This window comes from Staurois parvus, unplaced genomic scaffold (assembly GCF_062004578.1).
Source record: "Staurois parvus isolate SC_StPar_1 unplaced genomic scaffold, SC_StPar_1.0 ptg000292l, whole genome shotgun sequence".
In the NCBI taxonomy this organism is placed as follows: domain Eukaryota; kingdom Metazoa; phylum Chordata; class Amphibia; order Anura; family Ranidae; genus Staurois; species Staurois parvus.
The window spans coordinates 3,108,715-3,135,113 of record NW_028318088.1 but is presented as its reverse complement, the minus strand read 5'-3'; the positions used below and the strand labels follow the sequence as shown (position 1 = coordinate 3,135,113).

The 26,399-nt window shown below is 41.3% G+C and overlaps 1 long non-coding RNA gene across 1 annotated transcript in view; it reads right to left on the bottom strand.

The window, feature by feature from the left end:
• Positions 1–20,979, bottom strand: part of LOC149458173 (uncharacterized) — a 94,984-nt gene extending 74,005 nt beyond the window's left edge. The window contains exon 1 of the long non-coding RNA XR_016313491.1: positions 20,927–20,979. This is a non-coding gene — a long non-coding RNA (uncharacterized LOC149458173). The remainder of the gene's footprint in view (positions 1–20,926) is intronic.
• Between the last annotated feature and the right edge of the window lie 5,420 nt (positions 20,980–26,399).

The following is a 26,399-nucleotide window of genomic DNA, read 5'->3' as shown; positions in this document are numbered from 1 at the left end:
AGAAAACTGCACTCCCCCACAGTGGACTGTTTCTGCTCTGGGCTTGCTGACATCAGGAACAGTCCACAACTCAAGACCACTGGAGCACGTAGGGTGCCGATCCAGTCTTGTGCTGGGAGGATCGGAGGATTAAATAAGTATATCTCCTTTCTCCTCTCCCTTAGACAAAAATGATCAGTTACCGTATTTTTCGCTCCATAAGACACACCTGACCATAAGACGCATCTAGATTTTAGAGGAGGAAAACAAGAAAAAAAAATTCTGAATCAATGGACTGCAGACATAGTACAAGAGATGACCAGAGACTGCGGACACAGTACAGGAGATGACCAGAGACTGCAGACATAGCACCGGAGATGACCAGAGACTGCAGACATAGTACATGAGATGGTCAGAGACTGCAGACATAGTACAGGAGATGACCAGAGACTGCGCACATAGTACAGGAGATGACCATAGACTGAGGACATAGTACAGGAGGTGACCAGAGACTGCGGACATAGCACAGGAGATGACCAGAGACTGAGGACATAGTACAGGAGATGACCAGAGACTGTGGACATAGTACAGGAGATGAACAACGACTGCGGACGCGGTACAGGGGATGATCAGAGACTGCGGACATAGTACAGGAGATGACCAGAGACTGCGGATGTACTACAGGAGATGACCAGAGACTGCTGATGTACTACAGGAGATGACCAGAGACTGCGGACATAGTACAGGAGATGACCAGAGACTGTGGACGTACTACAGGAGGTGACCAGAGACTGCGGACATAGTACAGGAGATGACCAGGGACTGCAGACATAATACAGGAGATGACCAGAGACTGCGGACATAATACAGGAGATGACCAGAGACTGCGGACATAGTACAGGAGATGACCAGAGACTGCGGACATAGTACAGGAGATGACCAGAGACTGCGGATGTACTACAGGAGATGACCAGAGTCTGCGGATGTAGTACAGGAGATGACCAGAGACTGCGGACGTACTACAGGAGATGACCAGAGACTGCGGACATAGTACAGGAGATGACCAGAGACTGCGGACATAGTACAGGAGATGACCAGAGACTGCCGACATAGTACAGGGGATGACCAGGGACTGCAGACATAGTACAGGAGATGACCAGAGACTGCAGACATAATACAGGAGATGACCAGAGACTGTGGACATAGTACAGGAGATGACCAGAGACTGTGGACATACTACAGGAGGTGACCAGAGACTGCGGACATAGTACAGGAGATGACCAGAGACTGCAGACATAATACAGGAGATGACCAAACACTGCGAACCTTTGGGGAGCGGGGGGGGGAGAGCGGGTACCCAAATTTGACAGGTACCCACTCCCACTTCCACGGAGCTGTCCTCTCTTCTTGTAGTCTTCTGGGACATGTGACAGGTCCCAGAAGACTGCTGGACCATTCACAAAGCACATCGCTTCTTGCGCATGCGTAGTGGGCACCCGGCTGTGAAGGCACAAGCTCTCACAGCCGGGTGCCCACACTAAACATGCCAGCGCCGGGGAGAGAAGATAGTGAGGACAGCGCTGGACCGAGGAACAGGCAGGACCGAGGAGCACAGAAGAGCCGAGCGGCCAGCTCGGTATTCTAACACAGCGGTGGCGGGAATTCCGGGCTGGCCGCTCCATACTCGCTCCATACTCACTCCATAAGACGCACAGACATTTCCCCCCATTTTTTGGGGGGAAAAAAGTGCGTCTTATGGAGCATGTTGTGATAAAATGGGTGGGGTAAAATGCACGTTACTGCAAATCTCAGTAAAACGCCTTACATGTCATTCATTTTGATTGGTACTTCAAGGCACTGTGCATCAATGCACAGCAGCACAGTACAACAAATGATGTGTATAAAGCACCTTATGGCATTGGTGCTATTCATTTTGATTGGCACCTCAACCTCAACACTCTGTGCTTCAATGCACAACAGCATATCACAACAAATGATGGGGGGAATTTATAAAAACTGGAGCATGTGTGCATATAATACCAATTACCTTCTACTTGCAGCTTGTTCAATTAAGCTTTGAAAATGAATTATAGAAACTAATTGGTTTCTATGCACAGCTGCTCCAGTTTTGATAAATTCCCTTCGATGAGTTTTGCAGAGCGCAAAAATACAGCATGCACAGGAACTGAGGTATGATACAATACATTTATAATGAGCTTCAAAGCTTTAATCTTCATAGCAGACACTGAAATCACAGCTCCTCTCCTCGTGCTTTCTGTCAGTATCATCTTGGCAGCCTACCAAGGCATGCAAACAAACAAACAAACAAACTGAAAGCTGTTGGAAACCAATGGAAGCCCAAATTTAGAGTCTCTGTGGTTATCTTTGAGGATAATACTCCAGAGTACTTGCAGTTACATAGGGCATTGAAGACTTATTTTTAGCTACTTTACTGCTATTTAGGAATATGATACCCAAATACCACCCTACCCGTGCCCTTCGCTCCTCACAGGACCTCCTATTCTCTAGCTCCCTGGTCTCCTCCTCCCACGCCCGATTGCAGGATTTCTCCAGGACTTCCCCCATCCTCTGGAACTCCCTACCCCAATCCATCAGACTGTCACCTACCCTCCTCACCTTCAGGCGCACCCTGAAAACCCACCTCTTCAGGGAAGCCTACCTCACCCTTACCTAACAACTGACCTTCTCCACTCCTCCTACCACTCCATCCCCCACAGCCATTTCCTTCTGTACCACTTTCCCCTCCCTCCTAGATTGTAAGCTCGAAAGAGCAGGGCCCTCGAACCCCTCATGTATTGTACTGTTTCTGTCTTGTTTCATGTTCTGTCCCCCTTGCTATTGTACAGCGCTGAGCAAACCCTTTGGCGCTATATAAATACTGTATAAAATTAATAATATGTAAATACTTTAATATCCATAATGTATAAACAGGTTTACTAACTGAGGACTGCTCGTGGATTCCCAGCTTAACTGACTTTGGGCCTTAAAGTTCAACTCAACTCAACTGGGTTTCTCTAGTGATTGCTCTGCTACATTCTATGTTATGCCTTTTCCCTAGTATAGTACTTTTGTCCAATTTCCTCGTGCTCCACTTATTCTGAAGCTATTGTGTGGCCAAAATAAAGGAACTGTGGGGAAAACTGTGGAATGATGTCAACCAGAGCTGCTTTTTTTTTGGTAACTGGCTGGGACCCTAATTAATTACAAAAATGGCAGGAGTTTGCTTTAAATTTCCCCTTCCACCTAATGTTCTAACCTTGCTTTCTTCCTTTTCTTCTACCATCCCATTTATTTTTGTTTCCCTTCCCATGTCTACCCACTCTATCGCTCTTCTCCCCATAAACACAGGGGGGTTGACTTACTAAAACTGGAGAGTACGAAATCTGGTGCAGCTCTGCATAGAGACTAATCAGCTTCCAATTTTTTTTGTCAAAACTTAATTGAACAATCTAAATTTAGAAGCTGATTGGCTACCATGCACAGTTGCGCCAGATTTTGCACTCTCCAGTTTTAGTAAATCAACCCCACTATAAATTTTCTCAGAACATTTTAATATATCTCCATACATTTGTAGCCAAGTATACAACAGTTCTTCGTATTTCCCATGGCAGTTCTTCATATTTCCTATCTGTCTGTCATGTCCTTCATAAGTACAAGGTCTCAGACAACAGGGGATAAAGGAGGTATTGTGAGTGCAATAAAGCACAAAGACTCAAATATCAGTGACTACTACTATTTATTTATCTGCTGTGCAGAATAAAGGTAACCATGAGATAATAGTTATCCATCAAGTGACATGAAAAGGCAGACACAAAACCTATCTATTGAAATGTTTCCTAGTGTTCCCTTTTGTTTCTTATGAACTGGTGAAGGTAGTGTCCTCTACCTCCCTTCTTCATTTATATGAGCTGAGCGTACAAGTTTATGAATTGTGTTGCAGCATTCTAAGGAGAAAACATGTGGTGTCATTCCAAGCCAGAAAGCAAGGGAAAGTAACCCCACCGGTATGCGGAAGGAGGGAGCCAGCGTCCCGAAATGCTTCTAGTAGCTACAATCTGACAGAGAAATGGATGCCATCAAACCAGCCCAGTGAGACAGGTGTATAGGATGGCCTCAGCCACCACCCAACACAGGTGGCAGCATTCTGAAGATTTGCTGGCGTGGCTCTGCTCCTATAGGAGCATGTCATCTAGCTGCTGAGTGGTGTACAGGTCTTGTGGTGAGAGGAAACTGCCTATACATGCATGTCCAATGTGCAGATCATGGCATTTTGTTTACATTTTATGTAAGTGTCCTGTATTAGCATACTTTAAATGATTTCATAAGTACAGAAAGCTTTATTGGTTTTATTCCTTTTGCATGAGTGATATCTATACATGAAGAAGAGGAGGAGTGAAGAAGCTGTTTGATATAAAACTTGGAGCTGTTTGATATACATGTAGGAGCCAGGGGCTCAAGAGAGGACAAAAGCATGTGTGACCTTCAGACCCAGGCTGGGATACAAAATAGGTCCAGGCATTTTAAACTGAGCAGCCAAAGGACCGGGGGGTGGGGGTGGAATGGGATGGTGGGTGTGCGTTCGTGGGGGCAGTTGGTGATGGGATGATCTCGGAGTCTGGGTCCTCTGCAATGTGATGTAAAGGAGCACTGTGATATAAAAGGGGACTGCAGTGTAAAGGGGCACTGTTTTGATTACAGTGCCCCTTTACAGTGCAGTCCCCCTTACATTACAGTACCCCTAGCAATCACAGAATCACAAACCCCCCCCCCATCACAGTGCCCTTTGCAGTTATACTACCTTTTTCGCTCTAATCAGAGTGCCCCCATTTACTCTCTGCCTCCCCTGCACAGTTCTACCTTTGGTAAAGAGACATCCTCATATATTCAGCAAAGGAACATCCTAATCAGCAAAGAGAAATCCCCATCTAGAAAAGAGACATCCCAGTCCAGCAAAGAGACATCCCAGTCCAGCAAAGAGACAGCCCGATATAGCAAATAGATGTCCCAATCCAGCAGAGAGACATCCCAATCCAGCAGAGAGACATCCCAATCCAGCAGAGAGACATACTCACATAGCAAAGAGACAACCCAATCCAGCAAAGAGACATCCCCATAGAGCAAGGAGACATCCCAGTCCACCAAAGAGACAGCCACATCCACCAAAGAGACAGCCCCATCCACAAAGAGACAGTCTCATATAGCAAAGAGATGGCCAATCCAGCAGAGAGACATACCCACATAGCAAAGATATAACCCAATCCAGCAAATAGACATCCCCATATAGCAAAGAGATAGCCCAATCCAGCAAATAGACAACTCCATATAGTGCAGAGACAGTCCCATTCATCAAAGAGACAGCTCCATATAGCAAAGAGATGGCCCAATTCAGCAAAGAGACAGCCCAATCCAGCAATGAGACAGCTCCATATAGATAAAAGATGGCCCAATCCAGCAAAGAAACAGCATAATCCAGAAAAGAGACAGCCCAGTCCAGCAAAGAGACAGCTTCATATAGCAAAGAGATGTCCCAATTAAGCAAAGAGACATCCCAATCCAGCAAAAAGACATCCCAATCCAACAAAGAGACAGGTCTATATAGCAACGAGACAGCCCGATCCAGTGCAGAGACAGCTCCATATAGCAAGGAGATGGCCCAATCCAGCAAAGAAACAGCTCAATCCAGCAAAGAGACGGCTCCATATAATAAAGAGATGGCTCAATCCAGCAAAGAGACAGCCTAATACAGCAAAGAGACAGCCCAGTCCAGCAAAGAGACAGCCCCATATAGCAAAGAGATGGCCCAATCCAGCAAAGAGACATTTGAATCCAGCAAAGAGACATCCCAATCCAGCAAAGAGACAGCTCCATATACCAAAGAGACATCCCAATCCAGCAAAGAGACAGCTCCATATACCAAAGAGACAGCCCAATCCAGTGCAGAGACAGTCCCATCCATCAAAGAGACAGCTCCATATAGCAAGGAGGTGGCCCAATCCAGCAAAGAAACAGCCCAAGGCACCCCCCCCATGCACACACACACACACACACACACACCGCTGCTACAGAGCAGGATGTGTGGCTGCACTACACTCACCTTCCTCCGCTGTGCAGCTGTTATGGTTAGGTGACATCCTGCCATGGTCAGTGTATTTCCAGTGGCTGGCCTGGGAGGTGTGTCCCCTGCTAACAGGTTCTCTTCTGCACCTCGTAGTTTGCCAGAACCAGCCCTGCTGTAGGCATGGCCTCATAGCGGGAAGCAAGTGGCGGCCATGGTCTGTGTTAACCCTGTCCAGACCACGGTCGCCACTTACCTCCCGCTGTGCAGCCCGGTCATCCTAGGCCGCTCTTCCGAGGACATGCGGCCCCAGCCCACCAGGCAAATGCCTGGTGAGTCCTATGGCCAGTCCGAGCCTGGTGACCTTTATTTCAGATTGAGGTCAATATTCAGACGTGAGCATATACAGCTCTTGGGAGGTGACTTGCATGCTACACACGGGTGATTTGATATGTAAATATTAAGGATAGTCGGATTTCTCCGGTGGTTGGAAACACTGAAATTACATCGACTTTAGTTTTGCAATGTTTGTACTTTTTTCTTTTTTTTGAGTTGTTGCATTGTGGTATTATTGAGCTATATAATTATACATATAGCTTCACCTGAGGGGTGGAGGGAAAATGCCCAATGGTGTTTAGCAGCAACTTGGGGTGTAATAAATTTTATACACCTTTATGCACATATTATATTTTTCAGGTGGTTTTAACATTTATTAGGTTAATATCATGACATGTTGCACATTTGAGAGGAGACTGCACTGACAGTCACTTATTCTATCTTTTTTTTTTTTTGCTTCGTTGCTTAGCCCTATGTCAAATAGCCCTGTGCCAGCAACATGCTGGAGATCCAAAATGCTTCTCCTACACAAAGCACAGTGGTATGACACCCGCCATGTACAGAGGCCATGTCAGACCTCTGGAAATTCAAATTCCTGCGATTTGGGTTACAGCAGCAATCCAGATATTCTGCACTGGCAGCAAAGAGCAGCTTGATATATGATTAAAGCACTAATACATTGTAAAGGAAAAAACACTGATACATGGTTTACTTTTTAACCAGTTTAAGTGTTCCCTTCTATTAAAACAGATTCACTTGGGCTTTAATTATTTTAAAGAGATGTTTGAACAGTAGAGGCAATTTGTCAGCATTCAAATTGATCTTCACCTCTGTTAGCTTAACTACTTCATAAATCATACCTCTGCTAACCTCTACTCTGTAATGTACTAAATATGTTGAAATTCCTGATATTTGTTCATGAAAAATAAATGAGCACAGAATGCAATCTAATGATAAGATGGACCAGCAATTCATGGCGCCATAGAAGCAATATATAAAACAGTCTGAATGTTATTAGTGCAGGTCAAAGGAAAATCCATCCAGCTGAATTCAGGCTGGATTATGCAGCACTTGGCTTGTGAAAGTATAATTTCTAGCAATATGTAGATAGTGACACACAGCTGTTAATGTGTGCCTGATTCATGAAATGATCGGCCAAATACAGCAATTAATATGACTCATCCGATAAAATTAACTATAAAAATAATTTTCACCTTTGCGCCTACTGAAAAGCAAGACCTTAATATAACAAACCAAAGGGCCTCTGTCACAAGCCAAGGCCATGTGCATGCAAGCAAGCATGGAGACAAGTCAGATTTTGTAAGTTTGGATTCATGTGTCGAAATGAGTTAATAGCTCATCAAGCTGTGTCAATGCTTTTTTTTTGAGTCATCTAACTTTTTATTTTAACTCTTGTATGCTGTGTGCAAAGAGACAATGACGTTGATTTACTAAAGTAGTGGAGAAGTTTCACTCTGTGAATATTCACTAAGTTTACTGAACAAGGTGAAGATATGATCAGGGGTGGACTGACAACTCATGGGGCCCACAGGCAATAGGGCATCATGTGGCCCCTGTGTCCTTGCCCAAACTCAAAAAAAACTATGAAAAAGGTACCAGGGGCATCTCATGGGGCCCCCTACTGACCCCGGGCCCTCGGGCAGTGCCCGAGTTTGCAAATGGTCAGTCCGCCCCTGGATATGATACGTATGCTAATTATCCGCTGATGTCCAAAAAACTATTTTGTTTTTGCTTTTTATTTCCCTTGCATATGATTAAGGGTTCAGTGTGAACCAAGCATAACCTTGTTCACTAAACCTAGTGAACTTTCATTAAACATCATTTTTAGGGCCCATTTACACTTTTTGCAGAGCATTAACCCATGTTATCACCTGCATTACCATGCATTGCATTAAGGAAACCCTTAGAAGAGGATGGGATGCCAGTGCACCAAAACATTACATATACTTTGCTTTGCTGCATTGGTGTAAATGGTAAAAATCAGAGAGGACCTACATTTTGTAACTCAACATACTAAAGTACACTATCATGCATTGCAATTATGTTGCCTTGGTGCATTGGGGTGCCATTCAAATTGAATGGACCGCACACAGTGGACAGGTTCAGGTGGGAGCTTGGCATACTGTACGCTCATGCCCCTGCAGGCTACCAGAGGAATTTGCCTACAACACTTGAGGTGGCATTAAGACGGCAATGTCCATAGATGAACTATACTTCTTCCCTTATCTATCTCAGCAATCCTTAAAATGTGAAAAATAATTATTTAAGACGCCAACTGTGACAAAAAAAAAATGTAAAGTATGAAGCTGCCCCTAATTTAGTGGATGCCCACGTTGGTGTCAATGTGTGATATAAGTAGGTAGGTGCTACATAGAAATAAAAATACAAATAGGTGAAAATGTGCAATTATTGGGGGACTAGTGTCACTACATGCCCCAAAATAGAACCATTAAAGTCTAAGCGGGTATCTCAAAGTGTAAACTATATTCCCATAATTTATACATACGGTACATAAACCATATAAACCAAAAAAACAAGTAGAACAAGTAAAAGTCCACAGGTAAAGCGACAGTCTTTTCAACTTCTTAAAACTGTGACCTGAACCAAAAAGTCACTTTCTTCATTTTTGGTTCGGGTCACGGTTTTAAGAAGTTGAAAGGACTGTCACTTTACCTGTGGACTTTTACTTGTTCTATTTTTATTTTGTTTATATATGTATAAATTATGGGAATATAGTTTACACTTTGAGATACCCACTTAAACTTTAATGGTTCTATTTTGGAGCATGTAGTGATACTAGTCTCCCAATAATTGCACATTTTCACCTATTTGTATTTTTATTTATACGTAGCGCCTACCTACTTTGAATCCTTAAAATGGAACTGCACTGCATCTGAGCAACAGAAGCCTAAAATGTTATTTCATTCATTTTTAATATTCAAAGCAAACTTGCCCATCCATCCATGTCTACATGCTTTATTTGGCTGATAAATCATTTGGAAAAACATCCCCAGGCATTTCTGGCCATGGCCATCTTAAGTAAGGCCAGATGATCCATGCATCATTTACTTCCTGGAATCCATCTGCCATTAGCTCAGGCATAGGCTGAGCTGAGAACCCTCCCTCCCTTCCTGAAGACTCCTGGGATGTATGGCATAATTTGCCTAGGCATTGAAACCAGGAAATAACTGAAGAAATGTAAAAAAAAGTTTAAAACAAGTAAACATGATATACTTTCCTATCTATTTATGAATGCTATCAGCATAAGGATTAAAAACAGTCCATGTTGATTGAGAGAGTGACGTTTAAAGTCTCTGAGGCAAGTTCTTTTGTAAGGCAGTAATACCTAGTACATTGAATAGATGTTTTGACTGGACTTATGTTGTTGTGCGCAGCTTTTGTGGTATAAACAATTTCAATTTTGACTATAATTTTTTTATATCAAAAATATATACCATCATGCGTATAAACAACAATTCTATTTTTAACCAAGATTTCCAGGGCACTTTGGGATTTGCTAAATAGAGATCAGCAGAAACAGTTTACTTTCAGACCAGCTGTCTCTAAATGAAACCTCTGATGTAGGTGAAATGATCTGGAGAATAGGGGATGGTTCACTACTCTGACTCAGCCTTTGAGCAGGGTAAAGGGGCATCTTCAAAGGGAGGGAAAAGGTAGGGAAAAACTAGGAAACATGTAAAAAGCAGCCTAAAGGATATATAGCCTATTGGCTGCATATGACAGTATAACATCCTTCATATGTACTTTCTCCCTCAGACCCCCCCCCCCCCATAAAAAAAGAAATCCTGTATTGATAAATTTTTTCTGGTTAGCCTGGGGATGTCATGAGCCCATTCCTGATCTTCTCGGGGGGGGGGGGGGGCAGCAGTGGGGGGTCCTTACACCTTCATTGAATGGCACTCATGTAATCGCATGTGAGCACACTTAAGTGCAATAGAACTTGCAGGTTGCATAATGACCTTGCCCCAGGGATGGGTCCTTTACTTTTTGGGAACAGAGGAAATGGGTTGAAGGACACTAGTATTACTGCAAAATACAAATAGGAAATACAAATCCCTCTACATTCCCTTTAATTTCAGAAATATTCGAAGAATAAAATAAATCTCTAGCTGCTACAGGAGATCATTAGAAGGCCATAGAGAGATAGTCTCTCAGGGGTACACTAAAAATTAAAAAAAAAAATGCAGCCCATGAATGAGGATCTAGTGTGCAATTATTTTCCACCCATTCAAGCCTATGAGGAAGATTAATTGTTAATACATTTTCCTATGAGATAAAGATAAGGCATTGCAAACTTTTGATATATTGACTGTATCTTCTCTACCTCATTTTATAATAATATACCCAAATAATAAAATAAACACATGATGAAGGTTGTGGGAAAACCTTTGGCCATAACCTCCTCCCTCCCGACCTACAGTTGTACTCAAAAGTTTACATACCCTGGCAGAAATAGTGAAATTTTGGCATTGATATTGAAAATATGACTGATCATGCCAAAAAAAAGCTCTTTTATTGAAGGACGATGATCATATAAAGCCATTTATTATCAAATAGTTGGTTGGCTCCCTTTTAAATCATAATGATAACAGAAATCACCCAGCTGGCCCGGATCAAAAGTTTACATACCCTGGAATGTTTGGCCTTGGTACAGACACACAAGGTGACACACATGGGTTAAAATGCCAATTAGAGGTTAATGTCCACATCTGTGGCTTTTTAAATTGCAATTAGTGTCAGTGTATAAATAGTCAATGAGTTTGTTAGCTCTTACATGGCACTGACTAGGCTAGATACTGAGCCATGGGGATCAGAAAAGAGCTGTCAAAAGTCCTGCGTAACAAGGTAATGCAACTTTATAAAGATGGAAAAGGACATATAAAGATTTCCAAAGCCCTAAATATGCCAATCAGTACTGTTAAATCACCTATTAAGAAGTGGTAAGTTCAGGGATCTCTTGATACCAAGCCAAGGTCAGATAGACCAAGAAATATTGCAGCCAGAACTCACAGAAGAATTGTCTGGGATTCAAAGAAAAACCCACAGGCAACCTCAAAAGAAATACAGGCTGCTCTGGAAAAAGATGGTGTGATTGTTTTTAAGAAGTACAATACGGTGATACTTGAACAAAAATGAGCTGTTTGGTCGAAGTGCCAGAAAGAAGCTTTTACTGTACCAATGCCACAAAAAATCCCAGTTAAAATATGCCTGACAATACCTTGACATGTCTAACCAGGCCTTCTTGTGTCATTGATGCAGTAAAGGCTTCTTTCTGCCACCTCGACCATGCAGCTCATTTTCTTCAAGTGTAATCATATTGTGCTCCTTCAAAATAACCACACTGTCTTTTTCCAGAGCAGCCTGTATTTTTCTTGTGGTTACCTATGGGTTTCCCTTTGTATCCCGAACAATTCTTCTGGCAGTTGTGGCTGCAATCTTTCTTGGTCTACCTGACCTTGGCTTGGTATCAAGAAATCCCCAAACTTTCCACTTCTTAATAGGTGATTTAACAGTACTGATTGGCATATTCAAGGCTTTGGACATCTTTATATGTCCTTTTCCATCTTTATAAAGTTCCATTACCTTGTTACGCAGGGTTTTTGACAGTTCTTTTCTGATCCCCATGGCTCAGTATCTAGCCCAGTCAGTGCTGCCACGTAAGAGCTAACAAACTCATTGACTATTTATACACTGACACTAATTGCAATTTAAAAAGTCAGATATGTGGGACATTAACCTCTAATTGGCATTTTAACCCGTGTGCATCACCTTAAAAAAAAAAAGGAATAAAAGTTAACATTTTTTTTTAAATATACATATACTGTATATATATATATATATATTTTTGTACATACTGTCACCAGTCAGTGTCCCTGATCACCACCACACCTGTCACATGGTAATGCTGTACTGCTCTGCTGACAGTATGTAAACAAATTGTGAAAAATTGTTAATTTATTTCCTTCATTTTCAGAAAATTGTGACAAAAAATTACAACTTCAAAAAACTCATCATGCCACTAAATATCTTGGGGTGTCTACTTTCCAAAAGGGAGTTATTTTGGGGGGAATTTGTACTGGCATGGCATGTTAGGGCCACAAGAAATGAGACAGGCAGTCAGGACATCAGGTGTGATCAATTTTCAAATATACTGTGTATACCACAGATTGTAGACTATATAACTTTCACACAGACTAAATAATATTCACTGCTTTTTTTTTACCAAAGAAATGTAGCAGAATACGTGTTGGCCTAAATTTATGAAGAAAGATTATTTATTTGCAAAATTTTGTAACAGAAACTAAGAAAAACATTTTTTTTTCAATATTTTCAGTATTTTTTTATGTATATAGCAAAATATTGAAAAACCTAGTGATTAATAAAAACTACAAGTAGAAAGATCTATCTGTCTCCAAAACAATTATAAAAATTTTATTTGGGTACAGTGCTGCATGAGTAATTGTCATTCAAAGTGTGAGAGCACTGAAAACTGAAAACTAGCCTGAGCACGAAGGGGGTGAAAGTTCCCAGTATTGAAGTGGTTATTTATGAAACAGACTTTCATAAGTGCTGTTAACCATTAACAGACAAAACATGCTTTAGTCACTAGCAGCCAACCAGTAGTATCTTACACAATCAACTTACGGTTTACTAACCACTTTCCACATACAAAGTGGGCAACATTACGTCATAAAAAGCTACAGGGAAAAAAGGTGACAAGGGAAAAATAGTGCAACGTTTGATCTGCAGCTTCCATTGTGCTGCATATGAGATCAGTTGTGACACCAGTCATCTATTGGCTTGACAGTTTTGTTGAAAGCACAAGCAACTCCGACAGTTATAATTCATGACATACCTTGAATGTAACAGTTTTGGTAAACAGTTAAATTGATGGCTTTAGTTCCACTTTAACAATCATCAAAGCCTTCTATTGGGAATATAATTCATTTTAAAACAAATTAGTGATGGGGCAACAATTCCATGGGGTATTTTTTCTCTTTTTTTCTTTTGTGAACCTAACATTCTTACCACAAGAAGTAGTGAAATAATGAGGACTACTGACCACAAAAATATGTTTATATAGTGCATGGCAGTTCTATTTATGTTACTTTTTAATTTGTTTGGCCAGTGCTTACCAAATATGTGAAGAAATGAGTTTTCCTTACTGGAATGTTTCCTAAAACTGTGCAATGCTGTCAACATAACAAATACCCAGTCATGTACACTCCATTCAAACAGCAGACTGGAAATCCAAGTTCATATGATTTCTAATAGAAAACAGTGTCTGTAGTCCAAGGGAATGTGTTCTGAGGGTGAAGCTTACATTTTTGTTGCTCGCAAATTCTAAGACGTTTAAAAATGGGGTAACGTGCAAAATTCAGTTAAGAAGACCTCCTGAGTTCAGATAGGAAGATGTTGTATTTCCAGTGATTCTACAGAAAGGGAAAACACAAGAGAAATATATTTTCCTTATGGGGAAAACTCCAGCACTTAATATTGCCCTATGATCCATTGAGTCCACCAATGTTCAGAGTTCATTTTCCCCTCTTTCATCATCAAACTGCAAACAGTTGCCAGTGATAATAAACTACAATGTAATATGAAAACAGTAAACCTGATGCATACCTCTCAACTGTCACGCATTTTGGAGGAACTGTCCCTCATTCACATCTGTCCTTCTTTAGCACCTGAAGTAAGGATCTCCTCCTTTGTTTGCTTTACTTTACGGAAGGGTCCTTCTTCAGGTGTGTGACGTAGACATTTACTACTGGATGGCCAGAGACAAGGTCCTCTAAGGAGGATGGGAGGTAACTGATGGTTTTGGGGCACCAATGCAGCGCTGAATTAGCAATCATACCCACCAATAGCAGCATGTGACCTAGACAGGACATGGACAGGAGTAGTATAGCTACCTTTACCAGGTAAAGGGAAACGCCTGTCAAGATGGGCTAGAGGGGGTGAAAGGGAGGTGTGAGCAAAAAATCATTTTTGCCTAGGATGGGGCTTTAATAGCGTTTACAATAAATGCAAAGTTGCCTCCATTGTTATTAACAGAACTTCCACATGAAAGAGACATGGAGGCTGATTTACTAATCTTCACTTAATAGACTGTAGCTGTGCTCACTTTGAATACCCAGTTATGTGCAGATGAATTAAATAAACTTGATTAAAAATGTGCTTTTTACATGATTGGATAATTTAAGTACTAGAGTTGTTGCTTTGAATCCCGACCACAGCACTACCTGGATGGAGTTTGCATGTTACATAGTTACATACTTAGGTAGTCTGGTTGAAAAAGAGACAAAAGTCCATCTAGTTCAACCCTGGGAGGGTTTCCTCCAGGAAATTCAGTTTCCTCCCACACTCCAAAGGTGTACTGAGAAGTTCATTGGATCCTGTATAAACTGGCCCTAATATGTGTATGTATGTATGTATGTAAGTTAGGGACCTTAGATTGTAAGCTCCTTGAGGGCAGGGACTGATGTGAATGTACAACATGTATGTAAAGCACTGCATAAATTGTCAGCGCTATATAAATACCTATATTAAATAATAAATATAAAAAGTAAAAGTTCACTCAGTCTTAACTTAGTGATACTTACCAGTACTGCTACTGGTGAATCCGATCTTTACTCTCTTGCAAAGTGACACCTGCCACTGGCATGTTCACCATTGTTCACCCTCCCAGGTGTGCTAGATCCTTATCCTTTAGTTCCACCACTGGCAGCCATGTGACTAATATAACCCTGCAGCTCTTAACCCCTTAACGCCGGTGCCTTCTGACCCTTTAGGAGGTTTCGCAAGTAGAGATCCGTAGTTTTCTATTAGCCACCAGTAACTGCTCCAGGAATGCGCAGTGCGCACGCTCTCAGCACAGTTCTGTGTACATTCTGGTGCAAATATATGCGACCTCTCAGCGTTAGGAAAAAAATATCTGTATGACCGCCCTCAAAATCTCAAGTCTTAAGCTATCTAGATATTGAGCATGGTCATGCACATATTTGTTTCTTTGCACACTCCACGGTGAGTTTAGTGACTGTAGCTGCATAATTATTTATTATTATATGGGGCAGCACAGTGGCTAAATGGTTAGCACTTCCACCTGGCAGCACTAGGGTCGTTGGTTCAAATCCCAACCACAGCACCACCTGCCTGGAGTTTGCATGTTCTTCCTGTGCCTGCGTGGGTTTCCTCCAGGTACTCTGGTTTCCTCCCACACTCCAAAGACATGCTGGTAGGTTAATTGGATCCTGTCTAAATTGTATGTGTATGGTATGGATGTAAGTTAGGGACCTTAGATTGTACACCCCTTGAGGGTTAGGGACTGATGTGAATGCACAATATATATGTAAAGTGCTGCGTAAATTGATGGCACTATATAAGTACCTGAAAGAAATAAAAATCTTTGGTGCAGGACTTTTCACATTTATATTATTTCAGCGTTAAGGCCCACACGGCGAGAAGCTGCAAGTGGTTGTAAATCTCAGACCTGAAATATGAACAAAGAATATCACTCTATAGTGTGTGCTTATCTCCATCCAGAGTACTAAGTGTCAATTCTGTCTGATGCCTCATTCCTCTGTTATAATCATGAGTTGCTTTTGATTAGTTTTCTTCTGACATCAAGAGAAAAATGGCGATGGGGAGGGCACAATCTGTGATTGACAGCCTCAGCTCTGTTCCTGTGTGCTGTGTGAAGGGGGGGTGTGTCTCTTCCCTCCAATCATCTCTCAGAGCTCTCCTCACTGATGTAACTTCAGCTCCCTGCACCCTGCTTTTCAGAGCTGAGAGATCCTGTGTAAATTCTGCACTTTAAATGGATGTAGAGGGTAGATGGCTGTAGATAAAAAGGAACATCTTATGTAGGAGGATTTGTTTCATCTCTATGTATCACATGTCACTTCACTGGGTATACAGTCATGGCCGAAATTGTTGGCACCCTTGATATTTCTCCAGGAAATCATGTATTTCTCACGAAACGTATTGCATTAACACATGTTTTGCTATACACATGTTTATTCCCTTTGTGTGTATTGGGACAAAACAAAAAAAGGGAGGAAAGAAAGCAAATTCGACATAATGTCACACAAACCTCCAAAAATGGGCTGGACAAAAGTATTGGCACCCTTTCACAACTGCGGATAAATAAGAATGTTACAAGCATGTGATGCTCCTGTAAACTCACCTGGGGCAAGTAACAGGTGTGGGCAATATAGAAATCACACCTGAAAGCAGATAAAAAGGAGAGACGTTCACTTAACCTTTGCATTGTGTGTCTGTCTGTGCCACACTAAGCATGGACAACAGAAAGAGGAGACGAGAACTGTCTGAGGACCTGAGAACCAAAATTGTGGCAAAATATCAACAATCTCAAGGTTACAAGTCCATCTCCAGAGAACTAGATTTGCCTTTGTCCACAGTGCGCAACATTATCAAGAAGTTTGCAACCCATGGCACTGTAGCTAATCTCCCTGGTCGTGGACGGATGAGGAAAATTGATGAAAGATTGCAACGCAGAATAGTCCGGATGGTGGATAAGCAGCCCCAAACATGTTCCAAAGACATTCAAGCTGTCCTGCAGGCTCAGGGAGCATCAGTGTCAGCGCGAACTATCCGTCGACATTTAAATGAAATGAAACGCTATGGCAGGAGACCCAGGAGGACCCCACTGCTGACACAGAGACATAAAAAAGCAAGACTACAGTTTGCCAAAATGTACTTGAGTAAGCCAAAAGCCTTCTGGGAAAACGTCTTGTGGACAGATGAGACCAAGATAGAGCTTTTCGGTAAAGCACATCATTCTACTGTTTACCGAAAACGGAATGAGGCCTACAAAGAACAAAACACAGTACCTACGGTAAAATATGGTGGAGGTTCAATGATGTTTTGGGGTTGTTTTGCTGCCTCTGGCACTGGGTGCCTTGACTGTGTGCAAGGCATCATGAAATCTGAGGATTACCAAAGGATTTTGGGTCGCACTGTAGGGCCCAGTGTCAGAAAGCTGGGTTTGCGTCCAAGATCCTGGGTCTTCCAGCAGGACAATGACCCCAAACATACGTCAAAAAGCACTCAGAAATGGATGGCAAAGAAGCGCTGGAGAGTTCTGAAGTGGCCAGCAATGAGCCCAGATCTAAATCCCATTGAACACCTGTGGAGAGATCTTAAAATTGCTGTTGGGAAAAGGTGTCCTTCCAATAAGAGAGACCTGGAGCTGTTTGCAAAGGAAGAGTGGTCCAAAATTCCGGGTGAGAGGTGTCAGAAGCTTATTGATGGTTATAGGAAGCGACTGATTTCAGTTATGTTTTCCAAAGGGTGTGCAACCAAATATTAAGTTAAGGGTGCCAATACTTTTGTCCAGCCCATTTTTGGGGTTTTGTGTGACATTATGTCATATTTGCTTTTCTGCCTCTGTTTTATATTTGTTCCAATACATACAAAGGGAATAAACATGTGTATAGCAAAACATGTGTTAATGCAATACCTTTTTTGTGTGAAATACTTGATTTTCAGGAAAAATATCAAGGGTGCCAACAATTTCGGCCATGACTGTATGTGAGGGTTTACAACCACTTTAAGCTGTAGATACCAGTGAAGTGAAGAAAGGCTATGCTACGTATGTGCCCCTGATGACGTTACCTGTGACGAAATGCGTACAGTGGAGCCACGTACACACGCTACTGTGCATGCACGACCAGTCGGTGGCCATTTTGTAAAGTGGAAAATTTGGATTTTTTGCCTATCAATGCCTACTGATGTTTGCTTTCATGTGAGGGCAACCATGCTTTAAATAAATGTTGTCTTAATGTTTTTACACTATGTGGAGCACTCTTTTTTTTTACATGTTTCCTACCACGAGTCTGAACTTTATCCTGAGTGGTTAGCTACCCTAATTAAGGTCCATTGTTTGGAAAGTCTTTACTTGCTCTCTTGGTGATCTGGAGGAGGATCCGATTGTCCGGCTTTCTGGGTTGTTTATAACAAAGCGCGATTGACCACTCTTAAGAGGGGGTCATGCCTTTCTGGTAAGCCTTTCATATGAGTGATTGATGACACAACAACTGTCCTTGGATTTCCTTTGTTTCATCACAGCCTCTGGGGAATTTTTCTTTATTTTTGGATTGACTATTTTTTATGACACATTTTTCACAGTTTTTTTCACAAATTATTTGTCATTTTATTAAGCACTGCACTTTATGTATATATTGTTTATTGCCTGGTATCGGTGTTTTTGTGTTCAGTTGCTATATGTTTAAACTCTATTTTGATTATTGATTATTTACTACAATTTTCATAAGTGCAGGTTTATATATATTTAATTATGCTACGTATGTGCAGGTACAACTTGGATGCTTTTTTTCAGCTAGAGGCTGTGCGATGCTGAGTTGGCTATGAAATTTGGCATTCAGTTTATGGGTCCTGCTAAGTTAAAATAATGGGATCTTGTATTTTTAGAGATTTGAGAGAAAGAGAAAGGTAAAAAAAGGATACAAGACACAAAAAGTACTCTTATCTTTAAAAAAAAAAGGTCCTTTGCATTAGGCGTTTTTCATAATACCTGTTTCTTTAGCCAGAGTATAACTGACAGTGTCCTAAATAGTTTTCATTCCTTTCAGTTTACATCAATAGCTATTTTATCTTCCAGACTGAAATAATTAGATTAATTTTAGGTGATTGTTATCTGTTTGGAACATGTTTCTTAAAATATACTTGCAAGTTCTATCAATATTATTCTGTCCCATTCATAAGGTCCAAGGAATCAAATTCTTCTGTGTCTTGTGAGGCTTTACGAATACCAGGACAGAGGTTTGCCAATCAGGTCACTAACATAGGAGAATACAGAGGTGCTATTTACAATAGCTGCTCCACCCTCATAATAAAGACTTTATTATGCAGAAATAATGATGAACAAGCATAAAGCCACTTATAAAAAGTAACACATTTACATTCACTTAAAGAAGAACTCCAATAAAAATAAAAGCCCATTACAACATAACATAAAGCAACTTATGTTGCAATAGTCACCTGCAGTCCGGAGCCAGCCCCCATAGTATTTTTCTAACACTAGAAGTTCTCAGTCTTTCTGGTTGAAAAATGGCCATCATCATTCAGCTCTCTTCCTCTGAGCCCAGGCTGTCAGGAACTCACCCTCTGGGGCAGTATCACTGTGCAGCCTAGGCTTAGAGTACTACTGCATTGAATGACACTTACTCATAATTTTCCCAGACAATCCTCGTAGAGAGAAAGGTGGTGCAAAAATATTAAACTTATTCTTTAAATTAGATATAAACTGATTTAGTTTAGTTTTAAAACTGGCTCAGAGTCCAACTGCACTGTACAGTGTTCATCAGATTTCTGATTTAAACTGCCTACAGATATAAAATCAGGTTTGCACGATCTGGCTTATTGCTTTTGCATCGGGTGACAAATGATTTCTCTAGAAATGCAGAAAGGAGCACCACACCAAATGTTGGATGGAAGAGACCAAGATCATTTTATTTTTTGCAGAATAAGTCCAAAACAATGTATGCCTATAGGCACCTTGACAAGCATCTCCTGGATAAGGTTTCTCAGGAAAGAACCAATAGGCTTTTAGCAGCCAATTGCTATTCATTATCCGGCCTAGGTTTGCCTTATTAGGGAACTCTAACCAAAACGTTTTTTTTTCCAGTTTTGGATGGAGCATGAAAGTATTAGGTTTATATTGCTTTTTGTGACTTGATTAGGTGTATATGCCCTCACTTTTTTGATGACTTCGCTGTTTTGAAGCGAAGATAAATATTTAAACTGTTACCAGAAAAGAATTGGGCTGAGTTCCTGCTCCAGTGAAAGTTGTCAAAGTTGAGGTTACCCCTCACTTTAAAGAGGTTGTAAAGCTTTTTTTCCCCCAAAATACAAAACAGGTCATACTTACAATGGTATTGCACAGAGTGGCCCTGAACCGCCTCTTCTGGGGGTCCCCTGTCAACACATTTGGCTCCTCCTATTCTTGGTGTGCCACGTGCTTCCTATGGTGGTGCAACTGTGGGCTCGCTCCCAAGCCGGGCTGTGTGAGTCCATAGACAGCCACATCACAACTCAGCCCCACTTCCACTTCCTACTCACAGGATTTGATTGACAGTAGCAGCTATTGGGTCCCGTTGCTCTCACGGACTTCTCTGAGGAGAGGAAGAGAGACCAGGGCTGCTGCACTCAGACACAGCACTGGATTTGAGAGAGCTAAGGATTTAGGGAGGTGAGGGAGTGGTACAAATACTTGGACATTTTTTACCTTAATTCAGGGAGAGCATTAGAACCACTTTAAGGAGATTTCTTCTCATCTCCCGTGGAGCATGAAGTGAAAAGCTCTATCAGTGATCAGATTGTGCGTGCATGTTTGACTGCCATCTTCGTGTGCTTTGCACTGTACATTTTAACCCCCTTTAATTGTGATAATGAGAGCCAAAGAGAACTTATCACTTGGAACCATTCAGAAAAAAAATTAAAAAGCTTTACCTGGTGAAGGTGACTCATGGAGCTTGCTGAATCCACACCTGCTCTTCTGCAATTGTGCTTAGCTAACAACAAACATAATACTGCAGATAGAAACACTGCATATTTATAGTGTAAATTCTGCTGATTATCGTGCATGCAAATTTTACAGTGTTATTCAAAACTGCAAAAAAACTAAAAGACATGCTCAGGCAGGTTATATGTCAGTAGAGGTATCCTGTTTTATACAAAGTATCTTCCTATAGTGGGACCTCAACTCAAGTCAAATAGCCAAATACATTGTTAAAATACCTTTATGTTTACTGTTTCATCTACTGTTTTATTTTTTTTAACCACTTGCTGTCTGCATCAATTTTGACATTTCTCACAAATCAGCTTTTTTTTTGCTAGGAAATTACTTAGAACTCCCAATCATGATATATTTTCTGAAAGCAGAGACCCTGGACAATAAAATGGGGGTTGTTGCAATTTTGATGTCCCACAATATTTGCACAGACGTTTATCAAATGCAAGTTTTCTGGAAAAATAAATTTAAATGCATTTTAGTGCACACAAACAAAATATAACACCCATTTTTGTAACATATAAAAGATGAGGTTGGGCTGAGTAAAGAGATACCAAACATGCTAATATTTAAAATTTTGCATGCCCATGTAAAATGCAACAAATTACGATACCTAAAATTATATTTTTTTAACTACTTGCTGTCTGCACCAATTTTGATATTTCTCACAAATCAGCATTTTTTTGCTAGAAAATTACTTAGAACTCCCAATCATGATATATTTTCTGAAAGCAGAGACCCTGGACAATAAAACGGGAGTTGTTGCAATTTTGTTGTCCCACAATATTTGCACAGCTGTTTATCAAATGCAAGTTTTCATGGAAAATATATTTAAATGCCTTTTAGTGCACACAAACACAATATAATCCCTATTTTTGTAACATATAAAAGATGAGGTTGGGCTGAGTAAAGAGATACCAAACATGCTAATATTTAAAATTTTGCTTGCCCATGTAAAAGGCAACAAATTACTGTACCTGAAATTCTCCATGGGTGAAGCTTTAAAAGCCTTTACAGGTCATCAGTTTAAAGTTAAACATAAATTCTGAAGACAGAATTATTGCTCTCACTCTGATGTTCATGGCAATACTTCACAAGTTTGGTGCAATCACTTGCGTTAAGAAGAGACACTGCTCTCACCATCTGTGCAGTCCCTTGTATAGAGGATGCCCTCAGCTGTCACGCCGGCCATGCCCTCTGATGTGTTTCACCCCGCCCACCGGGGCTTGATCACATCTCCTCTGTGATCAAGCTCCAGTGGGCGGGACGAAATGCGCCTGTGAGAGTGGCCGGGGTGACAGCTGAGGCCATCCTCTATACATGGGACTGCACAGGTGGTGAGAGTGGTGTCTCTTCTCTTCTGCCTAACAACTGGAATGACACTTGGACACTGGTCCCCTGCACTTGCCAGTGAGGTGATTTCTCTGACACTGAGCTTCCAAGTGGAGCCAGGATAGTTCACATTTCAGTTGGTGCAATCATTGTTTGCATACGAGTGCAGAACCAAAGTGCATTTGCTCATGAGCTTGGAGGGACAGAGGTTCTTCAAATTCAACTTTACTGCTATCAAAAGTGATGAAATGAAGACCTAAAGACAGCTACCAACCCAACAAGCTCATAGGAGAGGAAGAATGAGTAGTTCTACACCCTCTGGGATAAGGAGAAAGGGCTGAATTCGGGTGGGAAATCTGGCTAGCCCCCATCTGGGACTGTTGACTGGCAGAGACAGATTTTGGGTTCCCTCTGCCCAGGAATTCACCTAGTACAGTTGAACAAGGAGAGGATTCATCTGGGGTCGGGGGTGGAACATCAGAAAAGGCTGGAGAGACATCCAGGAAGAAACCCTTTTTTGCTGTATAGAGACTTGTACATAGTTGCTAAGGCGTTGTCCTCAGTTGCAGTTCCCTTGGACATCCCATACACCCCTCAACCCCATCCAAGTTCAATATCCCTTAATAAACTAAAACCAATTAAGCTCAAGGACCATTTACTGTCTCCAGAATGCAAGTCTGTGAAAAATGCAGGTTGCCTGGCTGTGCAGGACTATAGGGGGACCCAGTTCTTCAGCAACTCCTAAGGTAGTAGTGCTACATACAGATAAGTTGATCTCTTGCCTCCCGGCCAGTAATGGTCAGGAAAAAAGTGTCAGATGGTGATGGGAGGGAGGAAGATTGGGTAAGAAAAAGTGCTTTTTGTGATACTCTAGACCTTAACAAACATTTAAACCTTGCAATAACCTTGCAAGGAAGGATTTTTCTTTTGCCTGGACATAGACTTTAAACACTTTGGTAGGTAAAACAGTAAATGTGTGTATTTCAATTGTGTATTTAGCTGTTTTTCTGCAGTTTCACTTTAATAGCAGTTCAAATGGTTTATTAACCAGTATGAGAGGGCCAACTGAAATTAAGTTACAATGAGACTTTAGCAGTGTTGAAAACAACCTGTCACTTTAACAATATAGGGCTAATTGAAAGTGTCTTTGCAACGGAACCTCCCCACCCACTGATACTCACCTTGCCAATGCTCTCTCACCACTCCATCCTCCCTTACAGATGCTGAAACTTTCCTGTGCTTTTGAGGATGGAAAGCATGTGTCTTGCTCCTAGGATGCATTGTTCAAGTCTAGTAGCCAGTCACTAGGCCCGAGAACTGTCAAATAAAAAAGGCTGTGACCTCTCTACTTCCCATAGCGTCCAACACCAGTTGACACTAGGTATTTTAGAGCCAGATATAATAATAAAGGAAGGACAGTCGAGTATCAGTGGAGTGTAAAGTCACTGTCATTTTGCTCTAAATGTGCATTTTTAAAACAGCCATTCTCATCCAGGGTAGCATGGAATCTTAGGGTAACTCCAGAGGATGATAGGGGTTCCTTGAGCTGTGTCTGATTGACCTCCCATTTTTTGGTATCTGCATGGTTCCAATGCCAAGGCCACTTGGCAAAGCGAACTGCATAACACACAAATTTTTTGTTAGCTGTTTGTAAGGGTAGCATTGACCCCATTGACCTCCAATTAACTGGTATTAGCAAAGGTTCCCTGAAAATGATTTCAAGGGTTCCTCAAGGACAACAAGGTCCATAAAGGATGCTTTAGCAACCCCAGATATCAACACAAGTGTCCAAGACAGGGTGAGCCCTGTAGCAGATAAGCCCAGACTAAGAGACACTTGGGTGAAATCCAGTGCAGTGCATGCCTTTCAAAGCTGTTTTTTTGACTGCCTGCACAGCTAAGAGCTCCAGGGCAACTGAAATGCTTAATAGGCAACACAACAGTGGGGTTCAATTGGGGGGCGGCTTACTTGTCAAATGAAGTTTTCCTATGTTTACTAGGCAATAAATGCACCAAAGATTTGCATGCAACATACATGCATGACAGCTTAGTATTAAACCTCTGACAAAAAGCCTCGTCTGCTGATATATTCTCACCAACCATTCAGTTTTCTTTCCTTCAAGGCTTACATCACGGCTGTGGGAACTTGGTCAAAGTAAATGTTAGCAGAAACTAGGGATTATTTACTGAAGGAAATGTAGCAGAACATCTTGTGTAGTTAAATCTATTGTCAGCACAAACCTTTAAAAATAACTTTGGAATCAACATTTTACTGGTAGGTAATTGTAGTTCTATAATTCTGTGACCTGACATTCAGGATACATAGTTTGACTATCCTAAACAGTAATTCTTTTCTGTTATGTTTGTCCTGGGAGGCAGCCTCACATCTAGGGAATAATATAGTAACTGGATTTAATATGAAAATAGGAACACATTCAGGTTCCATGTTTCCTTTCACTATTACAGAATGATTTATACTGTAAATAATTACATCTAGTTTTTTTATATCATATTTCATGTGTTGTACAGATTATCTGTTTTTGGACCTCATGCGCATAAAATGTTGTCTTCTGGACAATCAAATTATCTTGATGTGTTAGGTTCCCAGTGGTATTCTCTAGTGAGGCTGCATATAAGCATACCTCTCTTTGTGCTGGGAGCACTCCCAACACAGAGACTGGGCTACCACCTAGAGCGCTGGGTCTTGTACTAATGACCGGAATATGGGACTCCCGGTCAGGTCATCTGATCGCTGTGATAGCCTCTGATTGGCTATCACAGTGATCAGCCAATATATATCTGGCCTAGGGGCGGACAGACAACTCATGGGGCCCCCGGGCAATAGGGGATCATGGGGCCCCTGTGTCCTTGCCCAAACTCAAAAAAGCCTATGAAAAAGGTACCAGGGGCATCTCATGGTGCCCCTACTGACCGAGTGCTCGAGTTTCCAAATGGTCAGTCCACCCCTGATCTGGCCCATATATTTTATTTCTCTTCTGCAGGGGAGAAAGATGTAAATACACAAAAGTGTGAAAAAAAATATTAAAGATAAAAATAGCTAGATCAAGGTTTATTCTAGGTCAGTCCCAGGCTTAGCGTTAGGCTCAAAGTAAGGGTCAAAGGTCAAGGTCATGGTCAAAGGTCAGAGTCAGTATAAAACTAACCCTGGCACTGACTTGTATTTAACTTTGGTTTAGGAATTTATTTTTAAATATATATATATATATATATTTTTACACACAGGTATTTTTTTTCTTTCTCTGCAAGGAGACAAAGATACAATGTATCTCTCTCCTCCATTCGTAAAGAAATCACAACATTAGAGGCTATCATAGCAATCAGGTGACCTTGATCATGGGAGTTTTGGGTGCTGATCATTAGTATGGGACCACGGTCTCAGTGCTGGGAGCTAAATTAAAAAAAGAATTTGGACTATTTTTGGCCATTTTTCCTTTGATGTTTAAAAAAAAATCAGGAGATATCCATTACCATTTAACACCAAATGAAAGCCAATTTGTCCTGAAAAAAACCAAGGCATACTCCACCTGGATACACAAAGTAGTTGCGATGATGTACAGTTTTACTAACGCATGTCAAAGTTGCAAAATTGCATTAACATTTGTTTTACCCTGTGTCACTAAGGGGTCAAAGAGACTCTTTCAGCAGAAAAACAAAACTGCTGCAGGTATGGTGGTGTGTGCACATATCTGCAACAGCCTGCTAAACTCTCATTTTGACAGGTAAAGCACTTCTAAGTAGTATTTGAGGTTTTAGAAAAAGGAAAAATGATCGCACACCGGAGGCTTGATGAAAAATGTGAAAAATCTTTTATTAATCCTTAAAGAGGACAAACAGCACAAGGACTGTGCTAGTTGTTAACGCATTTCACATGGTCACATGCTTCATCGCAATTACGATTAATCACATGACCGCGTGAAACGCTTTAACAGCTAGCACAGTCCCTGTGCTGTTTGTCCTCTTTTTATGAATTAATAAAAAAATTTTCACATTTTCCATCAAGCCTCCAGTGTGCGACCATTTTCCTTTTTCTACATAATCATGGTGGAAAGCCAGGGTCTGC